This window comes from Acipenser ruthenus, chromosome 1, assembly GCF_902713425.1.
Source record: "Acipenser ruthenus chromosome 1, fAciRut3.2 maternal haplotype, whole genome shotgun sequence".
Lineage (NCBI taxonomy): Eukaryota > Metazoa > Chordata > Actinopteri > Acipenseriformes > Acipenseridae > Acipenser > Acipenser ruthenus.
In genome coordinates, this window is record NC_081189.1 from 47,280,263 (window position 1) to 47,302,324 (window position 22,062).

Consider the following 22,062-nt stretch of genomic DNA (forward strand, 5'->3'; position numbering starts at 1 on the left):
AATCAGGAGTACATTAAGCTTGTTGGTTGCAGGCACTATGCAAACTCATTGTTCCTGTAAACCAATCCATATGAAGCAGCTTGTCTCTTATACCCCATTCAGAAGGCTGCCAGTCTGATGAGCCAAATAATAATGGTTGAGTGTGTTTTTTCTCATTCCATGTGTTGTCCTTTCAAGCCAGTGTACATTTCTGCAAGTACTGTTTACACAGCTGTTTCTGTGATATGGGACATGGGTTGCCACTATTACATACAAAGGAATTGCATGCCCTCTTTTACACCAGGCATGCATTTCATGCTGGCAGAACTGGAAGCCAACATCCTTTATGTTAACCTTGAACCCCTCCTCCAAGCTCTAGAGCTTGAAATAATTAATTATTCATACCTTTATTTGTATGAGATACTAGCATCCATAACTATTAAACACTCAATAGTGCTGAAGACATTGAAAAAGACTTCTAGTCGAAACATTTATTTTTATTTCTTAGGAAGTATACTAGACTTGTTTCAAACCATTTTTTTGTATGTTTGGACGATACAGATTTTAAACCACATTACTGGAGGAGAAAATAAATATACCTTCCTGCTCAGATGCAAATTTTAAAAGTATGTATGAAAAATTACTTTTGTTTTTCTTACCTTTGTTTTTTGCATGTTTCACCTTTTTTAATCTAATGTTTGTCTCTTAATTGCTCTTTGAACACTAAAATCATTATATCTCTCTAGCATCCAAACACCCCAGTTTTCTTTACTATGCCTTGCAAACTATGCAGTAAACTGCATTTGTTTCGTCTAACGTTATTTACTGGTACAGAGCATGTTCTGTCCAGACCAGATTGACGTATGGAGTTCTGCAAAACACATCTAGTTTGACAAAAAATACAAGCACTCATCATTACTGTAGAATAAGACTCTTCTTGTATTTGAAATAGCACTTAAATAGTCATTTTTACATATATGTGTAATTTTAGACATGCAAGTAGATTATATCTTTATTTTATTAGATTGTAGCATTTTTTGTTGCTCGCATACAAGCTAAAAAAAGTTATTACATTTATTTGTAAATTACATTGTGGTTTTCCGACCATTAGGTTTTATTAAATCAAAGCAAATGTTTACAGTGTTTACATTTAAAAAGCAGTCAGTACATATGTGAACTATGAGAGTTATAAATGTGAGGGATGCTGCTCCATCACATACCAGTTAAAATATTTGGAGATTGCAGTCAACCGCTCCTTTAAAAAAACTCACTAAGACTAACTTTATTTCTCTGTTGGACCTTATTAAGCTTGTCTAGATACGTTAGTCTACACTGCCTCTCTTGCTGATGGGTCAGGGCAACTCAAAATGAATATACTTCCCAAACTTCTTTACCTTTTTCAGTGTATCCCAGTTTTTATCCCCAAACTTTTTTTATTACTTTAGATCACATTATTTCCTCCTTTATTTGGAATGCAAAGAGCCCTAGAATCCGGAGAGATTATCTTCAGAGACTAAGGCCAAGCGGAGGTCTGGGTCTAACTAAGCTCCAGCTTTACTGTTGGGTAGCCATCCTCCGTAATATGTTGTATTGGTTACAATTTCACCGCCAGCATAAACACCCAGAGTGGTTATATTTAAAAAAAGTCTTTTGCAAAGCATAAGCTCTATTGTGTTACTCCCTTTCCCTTTCTCTGTCTCATTACAGCACTAAGCCACTAGTTATTCACTGTCTTAGAACCTGGAGTCAATTTCGTAGGCATTTCGGTCTGCCATCACTTTTAATGTCTGCGCCAACCAAAGCAGTGTTACAGATACCACTAGCAGCTCAAATTGCCCTTCCTGTTTTTTAGGCATAACTGTTCTCACTGTAACACAGGTGAATATATATAAAAAAAAATGTAATATTGTATAACATTGTATAATGGCAACTTAGTGCAGAAGCATAATAAGCATAATATATACAAAATATAATAGTAAAAACTTTTTTAAATCACAGGATTGGACAAGAATAAAATCAATGTTTGTTTTTTTCTGCGCTTATTTCTGGTTGTTGTGAATCCATTAGCAACAATTGCTAGAGGTAATACTGAAATACGGTACTGTTTTTGTTTTGTACTTTATGGTGGGGTAATACGTCACAGGTCATTTGTGTTGGCCCTACCCATTCCTCCAAGGTTCTATCACACTTTATATTTATTTATTTATTTTATTTATTGCATTTATATGGCACTTTTTATACAAAAGTATCGCAAACCACTGTACAGTACATAGCAGAAAAAAGAAAAAACCACAATACATTTGTATAGCATGTCACACATACAACTGCCACAATCAGACCATTTAAATAACAGATAACTGTATACACATAACAATAATACAAAAGCAGCAATTTTAATATTACATTAAAACCCACTAAGATAAGAAAGCCATTTTAGGGGGTGTTGTCTGTTGAATGAGATACGCTATTAATAAACATAACCCCGTAAATGATGTTTATGATATAATCATGGTTGATAAACGGATATGTTACTGGGTATGTAGTTTGAGACGACCACCAAAATTAACTAAAAGTAACATATACTGTAGTAAGTGCTGGCAACTTATATTTTGGCTTAATTGCTGTCGGAAAGATGTCACTGAAAGTCTTGATATGTGTGAAAGTGACTCTAATAACTTTGTGGATGTCTCTTTACTTCAAACCACCCTGGAATGCATTAATAAACTTATCTATGCCTTTTCTTTAAGTGTTAACCTTTAGGTTGAATTTCAAGGGAAGAAGGTGAGACTTATCTCCTCCTTCTTTTCTCTATCTGTAACTCGATCTCTACCAGCACATCAATCAATTTCATGATGTGTTGTCTCCTGATTGGTTAACCAATCTATCCTGCCTCTATAAAACATTCCCATTTCTAGCAATCTCTCTCTTTTGAGCTTTGTTTGTTTTGCTGCCGATTCCTTACTATTATTACTACGTACCTGGTTTGACCATTTTGCTTTACATGGTTCTGGCTGACAACTCTCACTCTTCGGATCTCCCTTGCTTACGGACTTTGGACCATTCTTTCTGATTTCCCCTCTTGCTTGTTTGCTCAGATATGGAGTCGCCGATCGAGGCTTTCCTTCCATCTGACTTGGAAGACAGCCCTTCGCATTCCCATGAAATATCATTGCAGTTAAGTAAAAGCTTGTGCACAAAAAAAATATCACAGATTGGCCTACAAGTAAGCTGTTCGACAAGGACATGGCAATCCTAGCCGGGTCTGACTGGAGCGCAATGTTCCTGATGCTATGCAAAGCGCCATTCTATGCGAAGCTCTCCCGGCCGGGACGATCTACTCCAGCTGCTCGGACCACTCGCCTTGGCGCCCCAGCACTGCAGAGTCTGCCTCACAGGCCCCAGCCCAGCCTTTCGCCTCCAAGCGCTGTATGATGACCCGCTGCTCTCTGAGGATGCCTCCGGCCAGCCGGCCAGCACACACGCAGAGATATTCACTGACATCAAGGGCTAACTGCAGCCGCTGGTCAAGGCCGTCTCAACCATCAACATCAGACTTGATGCTCAAAAAAGCAGCTCGTCCTGCTTCATCAGAGCCTACGCTCCTGCTTGTCTCTTGGTGATGTCATATGCTCCAGCGCTGGCTCCATGGCAACCAGCTGCTGATCAAAGCTAAGTGTTTTCAATTCATTGCTATACAGTACCTTGTCATTATATTACATCTTACTGCCAGCCCAGCTAAGTGCTTTCAATCTGTTTCTATATTTCGCTGTTTAACCCATGATAAATATAATTGAAATTTTATTAGCAGCAATCACACTTATGGTTTTCTTAGATCTTGCCCTTCCAATATCAATGACAAATCTTGAAATCCTTTAATTGAATCATGTATTTACTCTGCTATCTAAATTATTTCAATTGCATTCCTCGCTATTTACAAAAAAAAACTATTGCTGCAGCTAATGCATGACTTTTCTTCTTTTTGCCATTAAGGAGCTGTGAACACACGGAATATCTTAAGGCTCTGAACCTGCAGTGGAGGCCCAGCTCTACCAGAACACTGCCGCCTCTACTCTTGGAGCTTCGACTCTTGTCACCTCTTCCAGCGCAGCCACGCCTGCTTTCCTGTTCGCTGCTCCTCCTCGGCGTCGTTCCCGGCGCCAGCCAGTACCTGCTTCAAGATTCTGCCATCAACTCTCGTGGCCAGTCATAGCCTGGCTGTCACAATCATGCCACATCCAGCAGCATCCAGCCGATGTTCACCTAACCGGTCTGCCTCAGCCTTCAAAGCAGCCCTTCCTACCAGTGGAGCCACGCAGAGCGCAACTTTCAAAATCTTCATGCACATCAGGCTCCCAGCTAGCCTCAGCATTCACGTCAGGCCCCCTGCTAGCCTCAGCATTCAGAGTAAGCTCCCAGCTAGCCTCAGCATTCACGGTAAGCTCCCAGCTAGCCTCAGCATTCACGATAAGCTCCCAGCTAGCCTCAGCATTCACGATAAGCTCCCAGCTAGCCTCAGCATTCACGGTAAGCTCCCAGCTAGCCTCAGCATTCACGGTAAGCTCCCAGCTAGCCTCAGCATTCACATTATGCTCCCAGCTAGCCTCAGCATTCACGGTAAGCTCCCAGCTAGCCTCAGCATTCACATCAGGCTCCCAGGTAGCCTCAGCATTCACGGTAAGCTCCCAGACAACCTCAGCATCCTGACTCTCTCTACCTGAGGCGGTGGTTCTGCCCCACCTACGAAGTGGCCTCCTTCTCCAGCACAGCCTCACAGTCAGTAGCTGCAAAGCATCTAGCAGTGCTCCCAAGCAGCAGCCACTCTGTCTCACCTTTCAACCCTGCTCCTTCCACCTGCCCAGCTGCGCAGCACACAGCTGCATTCCATCTTGCAGCACTCTGCTCAACCTCAACCTGCTGTTGCTCCGGCCTTCGAAGCAGCATTGTCCAGCAACTCAGCCGCGCAGCCTGCAGCAGTTCTCGACAGAAGCTCTGCCTTCTAAGCATCAACCTCCATCACAACATCTCCAGTCACCAGATTGGAAGCAAGAAAGGACATAAAAATGTGGACAACTCTACTGTAGCACTGGAATGGGCTATCTATGTTCCATGAGGATTGCATAGCGGCTGCAGATCTCGCTCTGTTCACGGACGCTTCTCATCTAGGCTATCGGGTAATCCTGGCCAATCAATGGTTTTTCGGCCAATCGCCCCCTGAAATAGCAATTCTGTCACCCGAACAGAAATCCACTAGATTATTGGAATTATACCCAATAGTTGCTGCTGCTTTCATCTGGGGCAAATCATAGTCTAGAAAATCAATTCTGTTCTATAGCGACAATTCAGCCACAGTCCAAATAATCAATAAAGGACGATCTTCAGTACCATTCATCATGAAATTACTGCAAAGGCTCATATGGCTATCTGTGTCAAACAATTTCTTAATTCAAGCCAGGCATGTGCCCGGTTTCTCTAATAATGTTGCCGATGCTGTCCTGTTTGCAGATCTCCAAATTCCACCAGATCATGCCAGCAGCATCACCTCTACCTCTGCAACCTCCTCCCTTCCATCACCTCATCATGGAATAAATTCATCCCTTTCCAGTTTACTTCTATCTGACCAGGGCTATATGACAGCAACTCTGGCTCCAGCACCCAGCTCATCATACAGAACAGCATGGAATTCATATTCCCGATTCTGCGCCCAGCACCGAATCATCCCGACACAGTTCAACCACAACGGAATCCTGGCATTCGTCATGCACTTCTGGGACATCTTCCAGCTGTCACCCACTACCATTAGATCATATCTGTCTGGGATTCAACACCATTACCGACTCCAGTGCATCCCAGCACCCACCCTCCTTTCACTGCCTGCAGTCAGCATGACTCTCCGCGGAATCGAGAAGTCTCTCCCACCTATATACTTCGCCTATCAGGATGCCGAATACGACAGACATCCTCCTTAAGATGATTTCTATCCTCCGTAATGGATGCTTCAATCCAGCAGACGACATCGTAATGGAAGTAATCTGTATAACTGCCTTCTTTGGGTTTCTAAGATGCGCGGAGTTCACGGTTGCATCCTTTTCCAGCTTCAGGAATCGGAGTGAGCAACCTCTCCTCCAATACCCCTTTGCCTTTACAGTCTGGCAAAACTCATTGCTCTCAAGAAACCCAGTCACTCAGATCCGCTGTTTACCGACTGCTCAAGGAACATTGTCACTCTCATCTGTCCTCTCTCATAACTGAAGCAGGTCTGCCACAGCAATTCTTCACTCCTTACTCCTTTAGAATTGGAGCTGCAACTTCAGCTGCCAGATCAGGACTAAATCAACATATTATTAAGACTCTAGGTTGTTGGACTTCATCAACAATTGAAACGTACATATGAATGTCAGCATCAGACATTATTTCAGCCCAGCAATCCCTAGCTAGCTTGCCCGGAGTAGGGGCACCCTCTCTGCCGGGACTACCAGAGCTTTCCACCTTAAAAAAGTAAAAAGAAAAAAAAGGTGTTTTTTCCTCTCCGCTGTGCTTTCTTCTAGGGTGTCTTACTAATCTTGCTATGTCCTGTCTTCTATAGTGTTATTATTATTATTATTATTATTATTATTATTATTATTATTATTATTATTATTATTTATTTCTTAGCAGATGCCCTTGTCCAGGGCGACTTACAATTGTAAGCAAATACATTTCAAGTGTTACAATACAAGTAATACAATAAGAGCAAGAAATACAATAACTTTTGTTCAAGCAAAGTACAAGTGTGACAAAACACAATTCAATAATACAGCAGATAATAGTGATAGTTACATCAGGATATGATTAAATAGTGATAGTTACATCAGGATATGATTAAATACAAAATACTACAGGTTAAACACTTGGCAGATTACAGTATTCTGAAGTACAGGATTAAAAGCAGTAAAATAGGGGGCAGATAAGAGCAAAATAAAGCACATTTAAATGAAGGGTGAGAGTGTCCCAGGATACAAACAGAGGAGTTCTACAGGTGCTGTTTGAAGAGGTGAGTCTTAAGGAGGTGCCAGAATGTGGTCAAGGACTGGGCAGTCCTGACATCTGTAGGAAGGTCATTCCACGACTGCGGAGCAAGGGTGGAGAAGGAGCGGGCTCTGGAGGCAGGTGAGCGTAGCGGAGGTAGAGCCAGTCTTCTAGTGCAGGCGGAGCGGAGAGGTCGAGTGGGGGTGTAGGGAGAGATGAGGGTCTGGAGGTAGCTGGGTGCAGTCTGGTCAAGGCATCTGTAGGCTAGTACAAGAGTCTTGAACTGGATGCGAGCGGTGATCGGGAGCCAGTGGAGTGAGAGGAGTAGTGGAGTAGTGTGGGCGAAGCGAGGCAGAGAGAACACCAGGAGGGCAGCAGAATTCTGGATGAGCTGGAGCGGACGGGTGGCGGACGAAGGGAGGCCAGCCAGGAGGGAGTTGCAGTAGTCTAGGCGGGAGAGTAATTGGGCCTGGACCAGGAGCTGGGTAGCATAGTTGGTGAGGAAGGGTTGGATTCTTCGGATGTTGCTCAGGAAGAACCGGCAAGTGCGTGCCAGAGTGGAGATGTGCTGGGAATAAGAGAGGCAGTGGTCCAGGGTGACTCTGAGGTTCTTAGCTGAGGAGGAGGGAGAGAGTGTGGTAGATTCCAGAGGAACGGAGATAGAGAGATCAGAGGAGGGGGAGGAGGGAAAGAACAGGAGGTCAGATTTAGAGAGGTTGAGTTTGAGGTGATGCGAGTGCATCCAGGAGGAGATAGCAGACAGGTAGAGATACGGGAGGGGATGGTGGAGTCAGAGGTGGGGAAGGAGAGGAAAATCTGAGCATCATCAGCATAGAAATGGTATGAGAAACCATAGGATGCGATGAGGGGGCCCAGGGAGCGGGTGTAGAGAGAGAACAGGAGAGGACCCAAGACTGACCCTTGGGGGACTCCAGTTAAGAGAGGGTGAGGTGTGGCGGTTGCTCCAAAACAGGTCACCTGGTAAGTGCGGTTGGAGAGGTAGGAGGAGAACCAGGCCAGAGCAGTGCCAGAGCTCCCCAGGTCAGCGAGAGATGATAGTAGAATAGAGTGATCAACAGTGTCAAAGGCAGCAGAGAGGGCAAGGAGAATTAGGACAGAGGAGAGAGAGGCAGCTCGGGCACACTTAAGTGAGTTGGTGACAGACAGGAGGGCGGTTTCAGTGGAGTGAGCAGAGCGGAAGCCAGATTGGAGAGGGTCAAGCAGAGAGTGGTTGGACAGGAAAGCAGAGAGCTGGCGGTGTACAGTCCGCTCGAGGGTTTTGGAGAGGAAGGGTAGGAGGGAGACAGGACGGTAGCTCTGGAGGGAGGTGGGGTCGAGGGTTTTTTGGGTCGAGGGTTTTTTGAGGAGGGGAGTGATAGAGGCTTTTTTGAAGGCAGAGGGAAAGATACCAGAAAGTAGAGAGGTGTTGAGGAGGGAGGAGATGAAGGGGAGTAGAGCAGGAGCAGCAGCTTGAAAGAGGTGAGTGGGGAGGGGGTCCAAGGAACACGTGGTGGGTTTGTGACCCTGGAGCAGGGAGGAGAGGTCAGAGTCTGAGAGGGGCAAGAAGGTGGAGAAGGAGGGCGAGTGAGTAGGGGATGCAGTGGGTGTAGGGGTTGGAACAGGAGGAGGTGCGGGGGAGGGAGAGGTGTTAAAGAGTTTGCGGATATCTGAGATTTTAGAAGAGAAGAAGGAGGCAAAGTCATCAGGGGAGATAGAGCAGTCTTCTTTCCCCTCACAGGTTTGGGACTTTCTAGCGGGGGAGCCCGGGGGTCCATTCTCTGGGGGGGGGGGGGGGGAGTATTGATCACTTCCCCTAGCTTCTCAGGCATCTGCCATTCAACCTCTCTAGCCAGCGGGACCCCCGGCCTGTTCAGCTGGACCCTTTAGTTCCTTAGAGCCCCCTCTAAGTGCCGTTGCTCGTAATCATAAACCCTCTCTTTTATCTTATTTTCTTCCTTCAAGGACTTGATCACAAGTGCGTTCGGCCCCGTGGAGTCGGGGCCATTCTCCTCCCCCCTGTGGGTTTGCATCCACGCCAAGCCCCCGCTGCAGCTCTCCTGTGAGTAGGGGACTAACACTTTATGTTTTCCAGGCCTTGGGGGTCATCTGACCAGCCTTCAGTCACCAAGGTTGCTGATCACAAAACTGAAACTTGCTTTCCTAGCCACTTTTTCCCCTTCAAATAAATAGCACTCATCGAGCCTACTATAAATCACTCTCTATAAAAACAATCACTCTCTGGACACATTTCATTGATACTCTGTGAAATGAACTTGCCTGGGTGAGACTGTCTGCTGCAAGCTGATTCTGAACTAATGTGCAACGCACAGTTTAACTTGGGACTGTAATTATGTGCCATCATTCTTACATCTTCTCTTCATAAATATAGAATTTTGTATATAACTCATGATGTATTTAATATGTACGTATGGAGGTTGGGATTTGTATGCTTGGACTAAGAATATTCATCTTTGTGGTTAGTGGTTAATTTCTGTAGACTGCCTGTCCTTTTAAGTTGCATTACTGTGTCCTTTTTACCCTAGCCAAGAGTTAGGCTGTCAAGAATGTGGAGTTCAGTAGAGTTCAGAGTGGCATTATATTGGTTTGTGGACTTAATTTATTATTATACAATTTTAAAAATCCTACATATTTACTCACTCAAGCAAGCTTCTAGTTTCTAACTTTAGTTTCATTATTTTCCAGCAGCCTTGCTTTATAGGTATCATTTTATATGACATTTTAATTAAATACTCCTGCTGGTGCACTAGCAATACTTTTTTTCAAAGGTTCATTTTCCGACTAAATTTTTGCTCCTATCAGCTGAAGTGTTACTTGGCATTAAACTAGCTGAAGGGGATAACACGGTGCAATGCTGGTTGATAATAACATCAAATTAGTGAAATGTCAAGAAAATTTAAATTAGGCAAAAGTATCAAAGAACTTGGATAACACACACTCTCAGGACACTGTAATCAGCAGAGTATTGCTGGTTACAAAAAGGTCACTGTGCCATGTGGACTTATGGGATGTAACAGATTCAAATTAGCTTGGATAATCAAGCCTCCTTGTTGCATATGAGTGGCCACTATTTCAAGAATTTCCATCTGGTTGATACATTTTAAAAGGTACAAATTTCTGCTTGAAATCACTGCGTTCTATTTCCCTCGAGGTGCTTTTTTTTTTCTTTAACAAAATCTAAATAAATTATATCTGAAATATTCAAGGATGAAAAATCAAACATGCATGTAAATATGACCCAGTATAGCTTGAATTGAGAAATATGAGTGTTCTTTTAATAATGATTGTTTAAGGTACTGAAAGCTAGATTTATCTATTTGAAAAAAGGTAAATTGGATAAAAGATTTTAACCCACTTACAAACTGTCAACTTATAAACTCAAAAACACTTTTTTCGAAACTGAGAAACGTTATCAGAAATAAAAATAAACAACAAAATAAATGTATTTTATTTTTGTAACTTTAACACATATTGCAATTTCTGCACTGAAGCAAAAACACACAGTATATCTTTAAATCTGTCTGTAAATATAGTTTTTCTCCAGGCATGTACAGTACATGTTACAGTAAAAGTCTAAATCTGGTCAATCTTTAGTTTTACTGGTAAATGTCAACATTAACTAAATAAGGTGGTAAATGTTCGAAATTCTGAAGAATTAGCTTGCTTTTCAGACATTTACCAGTTAACCATATGATTTACCAAAGCTTATTGGTAAATGCAGGTATATTAAAGAATGTATTTATTCCTGCAATTAAATAGCCAATTAACAAAATAATCATTAATATCAAAGAATATATTTGTTTCTGCAAACACATTTTCCATTAACAAAAAACATTGCTGTCGAACAATATATGGGTTTCTGCATACAAATGTGCCATTAACAAAAACCATTAAAGCTGAACAATATATTTATTGATAAAATATAACCAATTCACCACAAAGAAGCTGAAAATACTGAAAACACTGTACCCTCTGTATGTATCACTCAGTCATGTACTGTAATATAACACTTCAATTAAACCTTAAATGATAAGTATTAAGAAATATTGCACTGTGTAGTAACTGCTGTAGAGAGGGAGTTTTGTTTCAAGATATGCTAAAAAGAGGTGATGTTATAAAAAGAAATGTATATAAAAAAAATTGATATAAAAAAACCCAACTGTGCTATAAAAAAATACACAAAAGGTGTTAGTCAAACCATGCACAATAGGGGCTGACTTTTGTAATGTAGCAGGCACTACTGTTAAAAAAAGAATGCACTTGACTTGGCCATTTTAATCTCCATTGTATTCTCTGAAATCATCGCCATGCTTTCCAGACCCTGGGTACTCACCTGCAACAGGACCTGACCATGCTACACTAATAGCCTTGGATTAGAATATACATATCCCTGTTATTTTATTTTCATTTTTTACTTATTACTTATCCTACAATGATATATTATGTGTGCTTCTCTGTTGTGTTTCTGTCTATATTAATTACCATGAACTACTCCAGAAAAAATTGCTTTTGAAAAGGCTTCTCAAAGCTGAACAAGAGGAAATGTGATGGAATTATGTCAGTGTTACACATACTGTATCTTTTTCCATTGATTGTTCATTATGGCGCGATCATCATCGCCGCACACTTTCAGAATAATGTTTTAAAACAGATTTGCTTGTTAGCAGGGCAAATACTTAAATTAACACTTTACCACTCTATGTTATGAATCAGCATACAACCATTTAAAAATGCAACATGTTTAGTTTATTAAGAAGAGAGCAGTGGGTGTGTTTAGCTGCTACAGCCTTCATCAACATTGGAGAAGTGAAATAAAGATTTACCGTAATCAAATGCTTTCAGAAATCCAAAATGAAAATATAATGTTTATATTAAGATCAACAAAAGTAATTACTGTTATTGTTTAACAGCTGCTAGTACATTAGTCTTTCGCTTATCTGACTGCCGTAGGACCAGAGTAAGGGCGGATATGTAAAAAGTCGGATAAATGAATCCTGTTTTAAATACCATTATACACAGCTGTAACAATTACTATATTCACACAATTATCGTTTTAAGATTCAGCTTTTATTAGGGAACTCACCTAAATCCCTAGGGTATTAATGCTTGTGACAGGGTGCGTGCATTCACCCCCTAGGGGAACAGGATTTATTTACATATCAACACACTAAACAACTCACGCGACGCTACCAGTAATGGTAGCGCACAGAGAGTACATACAACACAGTGTACTGGTTCTGGTTCTCTCTCTCTCTGTCACTCACTTACTCACACACACACAGCACTGAAGAGCTTGATCACGGCAGATAAACGGTTGGGCGGAAATGTGACGGGTGGATACACGACGGATGACTGTAATTTAAAAAATATTTCACACTCGTAAAGCAAAAGTTCCATTTAGACTTTTATCGTATAATTGATTACTATAAGTAACTGCCACGTTTTTCTCTCGCATAATGGTCAATCAACTTCTGAATCATTAATTAACTAGATTTATGAAGAGTTTAATTTAACACAACAAAACATTAGGTAGCTAGCGTGGTCACAAGCATGATTTTGATGATATATTAGTTTTCTCTGTACAGGGAGTTCGGGGAGGGTACCGATAGCACATTATTTTAACAAAGCTATTATCCAATCATATAAATCCATAGGTGGATGAGACTGACTGATTGGTTTAATAATGATTGGCACCAAAGCTGCCAAATAACTTCTCATGATCTTGCTACCAATAACTAAGGTAAATAGATAATCCATTGCCATTGGTTCATTTTGAAAATATTTTAATGATTGTTTAGTTTCTGTGACTGCTTTCTAACGGAATGCTAGTGAACTGAGTGGATGGAATGCATGCGTGTTGGATGAAAAGCAGATCAAATAAGTCCCGGTACCCAGCAACGGCATTAAAATAAGTCCCGATACTGAGTAATATAATAAATGAGGGGTGTGTATTCCAAGCCAGCATTGGAGACAAAACCATCCAAAATAGCTAAGAGTTGTTCTCCTGCAGCACGCTGAGGTAATGGCCAGCAGAAAAAATTAATTATTTTTCAAGTTTTCAGAAATGTTCAAATCTAATGTAGCTCAGCATCTGAGCAGCACCTGACATCAGTTGTAGCTGAATTGCAAAAAAAGTACTTTGCTTGACCTTGACGATCACTTGCTCATACAGGTCAATAGCCATACTATGAATAGGCCTGGCCGCAGTGTCATTAGATAGGGGAGGCGAATCAAGTTGACAGGTTGCACTTTGCTGTAATATAATTGAAACCACCTGTTTGGCGCATGGTAGAAAAAAGTTTCTCCAATATTGTGGGGTTTACCAGTTTTGGCTATCCAGTGTGATACAGCAAAAGATGCATGGAGAGCCTTCTCGTTAGTTGCAGCCACCATCTTGAATACTTTCGTCTTACCCCGTAGCTCTGTCAACTTTCGCTGAAAAAAATTGGTAGGTTTCCCTTGAAGAGAACTGTGCCTTGTCTGTTAGTGCCGAAACATATTCAATGGTTTTAAGATCTCCTTAGCCAGAACTTCCCCACACCACACACTGTGGCTGTGCTTCCTGCTCAGAACCAAACCAGATAAAACCGTATTCCAAATATGCTGGATCATACTTTTGGATTCTTGGTTTTTTACTGCTTATCAGATCCTTGTTTTGCTTACAGTGCCACTCATCTCACCTTCATTACTCTCGTTTTCAACACTTTTCTCCAGAAAACGGTCAATTTTTTATATTTACTCACTTCACAGCAAAAATCACAGAAGCTGGACTAAACACTACAGAAGTGCATTCCGCTGATTGGCTGACATGCAAGAGCGGGAAAACTGTGTAGTTGGTTGCAAGGGCGTCAAAAGGCTTGCGGTGGGGTGGGGGCCAAAGAATGCATACAGTTTAGTTTAGTGAAAACGAAACTTTTCTAGTCCTAAAGGCTGCTTGAGTAGGATAGCTGGCACAGAAATAGTACATGTACTCATATTTCCAATTTTATTTCTGTATGTGTGTGGCCGCCCCATGCGCTTGCCCGGGTGCTGACGCCAGCCCTGGCTATTATTTTGCTATTTGCTTAGTTGCTGTGACGTGATAGATCTTATAAGCTAAGCACTTTTACTTAAGTTCCCAAAACACATCATAAGCACTTGAACATAATTATTAGTAAAATGTACCTTTCTCTTTTGCTTTTTATAACATAACGTACACAATAGCTGCTAACGCTAATTTTGAATTTCAACAAATGCAAATTATTGCAATAACTTGGGAGAGGCTGTTGCTATGATGTTTTGTTAGGCAGAACAATTTTAAAACATAGTCGCGCTGCAGCTTTTGGCAAGAAAAAAGAGAATGTTTCATTCAACAATGTTACATTGTCAGGCTAGTCCCTGCACTTTCGATGTCCCAAAGCATGAACACTTTCCTTAAGCCTGTTAACTTCTGACAGAAACTGCCATTTGGGGAAGGTAGAGTGAGGGACTCATTGGGAATAAAATTTGGAATAAAAAGTGCTAATAACAATAATAATAATAATAATAATAATAATAATAATAATAATAATAATAATAATAATAATAATAATAATAATAAACGTACCTGTTTAAACAATTTTTTTTTTTTATTTTTTTTTAATTGCACAAGTATTCGTGACCCCATTAACACTAGAACCGCTGCGGTTATACTGATACCAAAAACCGCCACCGGCAGTTGTCATGACAGTTACATTTTAAACAACATCAATATTAAAATGAAAGACAAACTATCGGATACAACTCAAAAGTTTTATTCAAGCACATCATATAAAATATCTGCACAGCCGAAACGCAAAAATTTTCGCCTCAGGGCAAAAATTTGAAACCGGGACAAAATCACGAGTTTCGCAAATGTTTCTGGATACTGGGAGGGCCTTTCTGAAACCGTAACTTTTGGTACCTTTAACTATAAAATGTTTCTTTCTGAATAAATAGTTAGCAAAGGATATGCCAGAAACCTATAAAGTTCTTTAAGTATACTGTCATAGATCTCCATGTACTAAAGTCATATTATATGAATAAAGACACAGAACATCCGCTATAATTGTTCTTTTGTTTTAATTTATAAAACAACTGGAGCCAATTTAATTGAGGCTGAACTGAAGTATGCTCCTGGAGTGGATGAAAAACCAAATACTTAAAAAAAGCATACATGTATGCATATAAAAAGTACATTCATTTCAATGTATCATTTTTTTGCAGAGTACAGAATAAAATGGCCCAAATAAAGAACACAGCTTTGGACACAGCTGACATGGTCAGCCGACATTTCTCTCACACAGTCCTAATCTCTTTTTGCCTCCCAAACAATGAGGGCATATTATACTCACATTACCACCAACATTAGCAATGAGCGTTGAAATCCTTTATATTTTTAATTACTGATAAATTAATAGAAGCCAGTGAAAAAAAGGCAGGCAGGTCAGAATAACGGTACTTTTTTTTTTCTTTTACCGCTTCCCAGCCCCAGCAAATTAAAGCTGGATCACCCCTCTCGCACTTGGCTTTCACAAGCAGGTTTAAATATCCCTGGCTTCCTGTTCCTGAACACAAAAAAATTTGAAATAGCGAAAATAAAATAAATGTGCAAACAATTATCCTAAAAATATTCAAAAAGTGCTTTGAGATTCCATGGCATGATAAGGGGCTATAGTCATTTAAGATGATGTTGTTGTCTAGAGGCTTTTATGATATATATACACACACACAACACAAGATAACCTAATTTCAAGCACAAGTGTCATTAATGATGTAAAAAGTCTAGCTGAATATTTTTTTAAACCCTCCACTCCCTGTTTAACCCTAACTCTGGGCTATTACCTATCTTTCCTCGGATAGACCTTTCCCGAGGACTTGCCGACGGTTTGCGGTTGTTTTTTCAGTTTACACTGCGGTTGACCATGTGTTCTCTATGCATCATCTCCTGCGTTTGACCATATGTTTGTTCTGTTTTGTGTTGTATGCGGTCTCCTGCGTTTGACCATGTGTTTGTTCTGTTCTGTGTTGTATGCTGTCTCTTGCGTTTGACCGTGTGTTTGTTCTGTTCTGTGTTGTATGCTGTCTCCTTCGGTCTTGTAATTTATGACATCATAGAAACTCTAGATGGAATTATTTTCCTGTAACTCAATGAAGCCCATCTATATATATATATATATATATATATATATATATATATATATATATATATATATATATAGTGGTAAAGTGTGTCGAAAGGTTGTAGAGGAGCGGTACATTGGTCCAAGAATACAGTGCATTGTCTATCCATCAGGTGATCAGAGGGAAAATGTAGTCCTAACCATTTAAAGTCAGGACTACATTTCCCAACCCACACTGCACTAGGTCAATTGAAACAGTAATGAGAATCACCTGGCATTTATAATGACACCTGTGTGGAATAAAGCAGGGTCATATATAAAGAGCGGTAGTAATGTGCATGGGTTGACTGTTAAGGCTGAGACCTGAAATATAGACTGGAGGTGACAACCTGTTGAAGGTACAGCGTTGAAACAGCTATAAACTTTTTTAAAATCAGAAAATGGCTTAGCCATCTGAGTGATAGGCAGAGGTGTCAAATTGTAGTTACCGTCCTACACGGAGTTAAGTTTTTGTTTGTTTGTTTGGTTTGTTTGGTTTATTTTGATTGAACATGGCAATCTTTTGCGAAGGGATGCCGCGACAAATAAAAATACAGGGACCGCCCTTTTTTAACTCTATTTCTGTTATATGAACTTCTTATTTACACTAGAAGACAGTGAAAAATATCCCAAAATAGTGACAAAGTCACAAAATAAGCAACACATTTGTAGCATGTGGCGGAGAATGCCGGCATCACAATCCGTGGTCTGTGTGTAATGAAGAACAACAAGATAATGGAGGATTTCTTAAAAGCCCTAGTCCAGGCCACTGCTGTACAGCAGGAGACCAACCATATGCAGCCAATGCAAACAGCCAAGCTCTTTGAGGTGCAGCAACTGCTGCAAATGCTGATCACCCAACAGGAGACAAATCAACTGTTGTTCACCCAAGCTGAGCAAACGAGAGCTGGGATACAGGAGTTGGCCAACCAGATGGAGTCCTCAAACGCTGGTGGGCAAGGTCCCAAACACATAGGCTAATAATAGACATAATGCCGACCAGCTGATCGCTCTAGTGGAACGCTATGCTATTTGCAGAAAATGACAAGCAAGGATGATGTCAAAGTCATTTGAGTGCACAGCAGAGAGGGAAGGCTGGACTCACTGTTTTTAAGCGGTGATGCCCAAAAAGCTTACCACGACTTAGAATCGTACCAGGCCACCGACTACAATAAGTTAAAGTCAGAGATATTGGACCCACTGGGAGTGACAGCTGGATGTACCATTCCGAGAAAGCACCTCGGTCACAGATGTTTGACATCCACCTTGCCTGAAAATGGCTACAGCCAGAGATTCACACAACCACAGACGTCATCGAAAGAGTGGTCATGGATCAATTCTAACAGGGGCTACTGCCTGGGCTTCGGAGATGGGTTGGCCAAGGTCATCCTTCCAATGCCGACCAGCTGATCGCTCTAGTGGAACGTTACATTACAATCGGCAAGTTACTATGAACCACCGGCCCAGAGCGACCCCAGAACCTGAAGGCTCAAGATAAGTGAAGATAAGTCGGTATCATTTTGTGACTGCGCAATTACAGGACCCCACTTTAGCCTCTGCTAGGCAGCAAGTAACAGTTATAAATGGGTCTCCAGTAACTCCAGTAGCCCTTGACATACCCATATTTTGAATTAAAAAGTGGCTTGCTGTATCGGGTGGACAAAAAGGGGGTTGACATGGTAGAGCAATTGCTGGTACCACAACCGCCTAGGAGAATGGTGTTAGACTTGGCCGATGGGCATGTGTTAGGTGGATATTTGGGGATTGATAAAACAATGATGTGCATAGTTAGATGTTTTTATTGGCTGGGGATACATGCGGCTGTAATCAGCCACTGCTTATCATGTCCAGAATGCCAGCCAAGCTCTGTTTAAATCGTTCTGTAGTCCCCTGGTACCACTGCCAGTGACTGAGATTCCGTTTTCTTTAATTGTCATGGATCTGGTAGGTCCCTTGATAAAGTCCGCTAGGGGGCACCAGTACATTTTGGTTATATTAGATTATGCCACTCGTTATCCCGATACCAGTACCTCTTTGCAATACATAGTCGAAAATGATTGCAAAGGAATTAATGGTGATGTTTAGTCAGGTAGGGATCCCTAAGGAAATACTCACTGACCAGGGTACTCCGTTTATGTCTAGGGTGACTAAGGAGTTATGTAAATTGTTTAAAATTCATCACTTGAGGACATCTGGGACTCGGTTCTATTTTGCAACATCATAAGTTCAAATACAATAGGCCTTACAACCAGTTATAACCTGCAAACTCGAGCAGTTACCACCTGTTTCTATATTCGAGTCGACTACTTGTCGATGCCATGTTTCAATATGACAGGTCAGCCAGCAATACCGTACTATCTGAAACTAGATGAATCACGCAGCACAGGGGGAACATGTATTTTGATTGGTGAGGAAATCACGTTTGCATAATCATTATTCATGTAAGAGAAGGAAACTACTATTTTCAATGACCTAACACCCAATTTCTACCCTATGCGTGATTGTATATATCCCCAATTAATGTATTTGCAACTGGAAAATAACCCCATTTTTAAAAAAAAGGCTAAATAAATATTGTCCTAAATAATTAGTAAAAGTGTCATATATATATATATATATATATATATATATATATATATATATATATATATATATATATATATATAAATGAGCCTATATGTAAAGCAAAGTTGTAGGAGAAGTTTTACCGTTTGGCTTACACAAGGCACCAGTCACATTCCAGAGAATGATGGACCGGATACTGAGGCCTCATAAGGGGTATGCTGTCACCTATCTGCACGATGTAGTAATATATAGTGCAGACTGGGACACACAAGGTTCAGGCAATTAAATACCATCAGAGCTGCCGAACTAACTGCTAACCCCGCTAAGTGTGCCCCAGGCTTGGAAGAAACTAAACACTTAGGGTTTAGGTTGGGGTCTAGTCAAGCCCCAGGTAAGTAAGCTGGAAACCATCAAAAATGGCCCTGACATGTCAATAGAAAAACAAGTGAGAGCTTTCCTTGGTTTGACAGGGTACTATAGGAGGTTTATCCCTGACTTTGTGTCAATTGCTGCACCACTGACAGATTTAACCAGGGCCATAGGGCCAGTAATAATAAAATAATCTTAAAGTTAGTATATAGGTGCATCGTGTAATCATATGCACCTATACTAAAGTTAAGATATGGTAAATAATATTAATGATATTTAAATGTTAATGAACACTTGTTTCCGTTAGTTTGTTAGACTTTTATATAATTCATAACTTAAAAGCACTCAGAATTCCAGTCTACTTCAAACATATCATGTACAAACCTTTTTTTCTAATATGACCATGCCCCAATAGGCCTATTGAAAAATACTGTAATGCCTGACTCTAAGTGGGTTCTGACAGGTCGGAGATGAGAATAACCAGGCAGAAATAAATAATAACAACAATCAAAAAATCTCAACTTGCCTTTCAATAAATGTCTAATTGCACAGTGCTAAAGTTAAGGAGGCTAATCAATTAATGCATATTACATCATAATAATAGATAATTCAAAATGTATATAGCCTATATACTCACCAGGGACTCAAAATGATCCCAGATTGAGCATTCTCTTTGTCTGCTGCTTGTTGATTTTGCAGACATTTTTAACTGCACCTAAACTCGGTACTTGAGCGTGAAATCATACCACGACATGTTATCACTATGGGAGAGGGACCCAGAGCTGTGAGTTTAGTCACATGTTCGATCAAGACTCACATTGATAACAGTAATACACAAGTGAGCCACAGAGCAGGAAGTAATTACAGCTTGGTTGTGCTATTTATATATTCAGTAGTTCAGAACAAACCCCATAACTCAATGATTAGATCAACTTTATTGATGAGGTATACGAAGCAAATTAACATAGAAGAAAAAAATTTGGCGTAACATCTGCTTCGATTGAAGGTCCCCTACCTGGCCGGTGGGCGAGGCAGGAGACCCCCATAGAACTATATTTAGAAATTTAAAGTAGGATATGGGGGCGGGTGGTGGGTTGTGAAAGAACAAATGAGAAAGGAAAGGTAAGTAAACAAATTATTATGATAGTGGTAATTATTCAATTTGGATTCAATTAGATGATATGATTCAATTAGATGATATGATTCAATTAGATTAAATGATAAATGTGTGGCGGGGGGGGGGGGGGGTTGTCCATCCTCCTGAGGTTCTAAATTATAATTTAATACAACTCAGAATATTTGTTTTTCATGTTTATTTTTTCAATAATGTGAGTGAACTTTAATCTAGGAAAACAAATAAAACACTATGTTAATGGCACTGAGGAACTCAAGACTACCCAACTCCCCAAAACAGTTGTGTATCATAATATTCAGCATAGGAAGAATTACAATATTCAACCCAGTACTTCTAGATCGAAACCTAAAAAAACATCCAATTACTCCTGTATGCACCACAGCATTCCCCTTTACTCGATATGAATGTGAAAGCAATGATTAAGAAGTATGGTACCAGGAAAAGATTCCAGCATTTACCTCATGACTTGTTTTCATTATAGCAATGGACATGCACTAGTGTGTATGAGGGGAAGAGTGGGAGATAGCCAATAATTATGTTTTTGTGTCTGATCATATGCCCTTCATAAGTCTGTATGCATTTGATATGGAATAAAATCCAGTGCTCAACTGGATGAAACTGTGCACAGTTAAGGCATGAGCTAGAAGCACATTAAGCTGTTAAATGCTGTATTTAATCTGAAGTCGCTACAACAGTTTTGTGTTCTGCTTTCCTAAAAATCAATAATGCCATGGAAGAAAACCTTGACATATAAATTTTCTCAAGAGTAAACTAATTTTGCACATAGTTCAGAGGGTTTTAATTATTTTCTTTACCAATATAGCTGTGTACTAGACCAGAGGCCTGACAAATGATCTTGTCTAAAGGCTGGTTAATGGAATGAATCCCATTTCAGTTCTCTGACGCATATTCCCTGCAATCAGCAGTTCCAAGCAAGGATATCCATCACATCAGCTCGTCCACCCAGTTGCTCTTGTGATTATATAAACTAGAAGAATAAACACTAATTTAAAGAACACCACTAAGGATCTAAAAAAAAAACATGTGCATATCATATTAATGATAGTAATTCACTTCCAGTCAAATTGCACTTAAAGGGTTCATGAATTTGCTTTATTCTTTATGTTAACAATTTAATATATATATATATATATATATATATATATATATATATATATATATATATATATATATATATATTAAAAAATGTTTAGTTAGAACAGTGCAGTCAATAATTAAGCACTTTAGTTCCCTCAATCAATGTTATCAATCACTGGATGAGACTTGTGTTGTATGTTTCTATATATCAGCCCAAAGATCGTTATGTTTTATCAGTTTAAGAAAATCAAAGAAAAAATAATGAACCATTTATGCTTTTTAACAGTTATCTGTTCCAATGGTTTTAACCTATATTATACCTTTATCTATATCTACCGTATATGCCCCATGTGGTCTTTCTACACCTTTTTGTTTATGCTGAAATTATTAAGTATGAGCAGACATAGGTAGACAAGTGGAATACTTTACAAAGAATGATGCTGAGCTTTTCTAAGTTGAATCAGCAATACAGAAGTTCTTGTATAAGCAATTCAAAAACTTCTGCAAAATTCACTGAAATCCATTTAAATATACTGTAGCGTATTATACACCGGTGATCTAGAATGTTTATCGTTTTACATACTAAACGTTCCCTGTTGCTTCTATTTCACTGCGCTGAAAATGATGTGTAAAGCTAATCCGTGTTTTATTTCATTATACAAGTCTAATTTATGTGATGCGCTAAAGCGCTTTGTGCGCTGTGCCTTTTACAGTCGGTATCCACTTTAGTTTTTA

The 22,062-nt window shown here is 40.1% G+C and overlaps 1 protein-coding gene across 6 annotated transcripts in view; it reads right to left on the minus strand.

The window, feature by feature from the left end:
* Positions 1-22,062, minus strand: part of LOC117420741 (complexin-1) — a 111,795-nt gene that overhangs the window by 87,018 nt on the left and 2,715 nt on the right. The gene's annotated exons all lie outside the window — the stretch shown is intronic.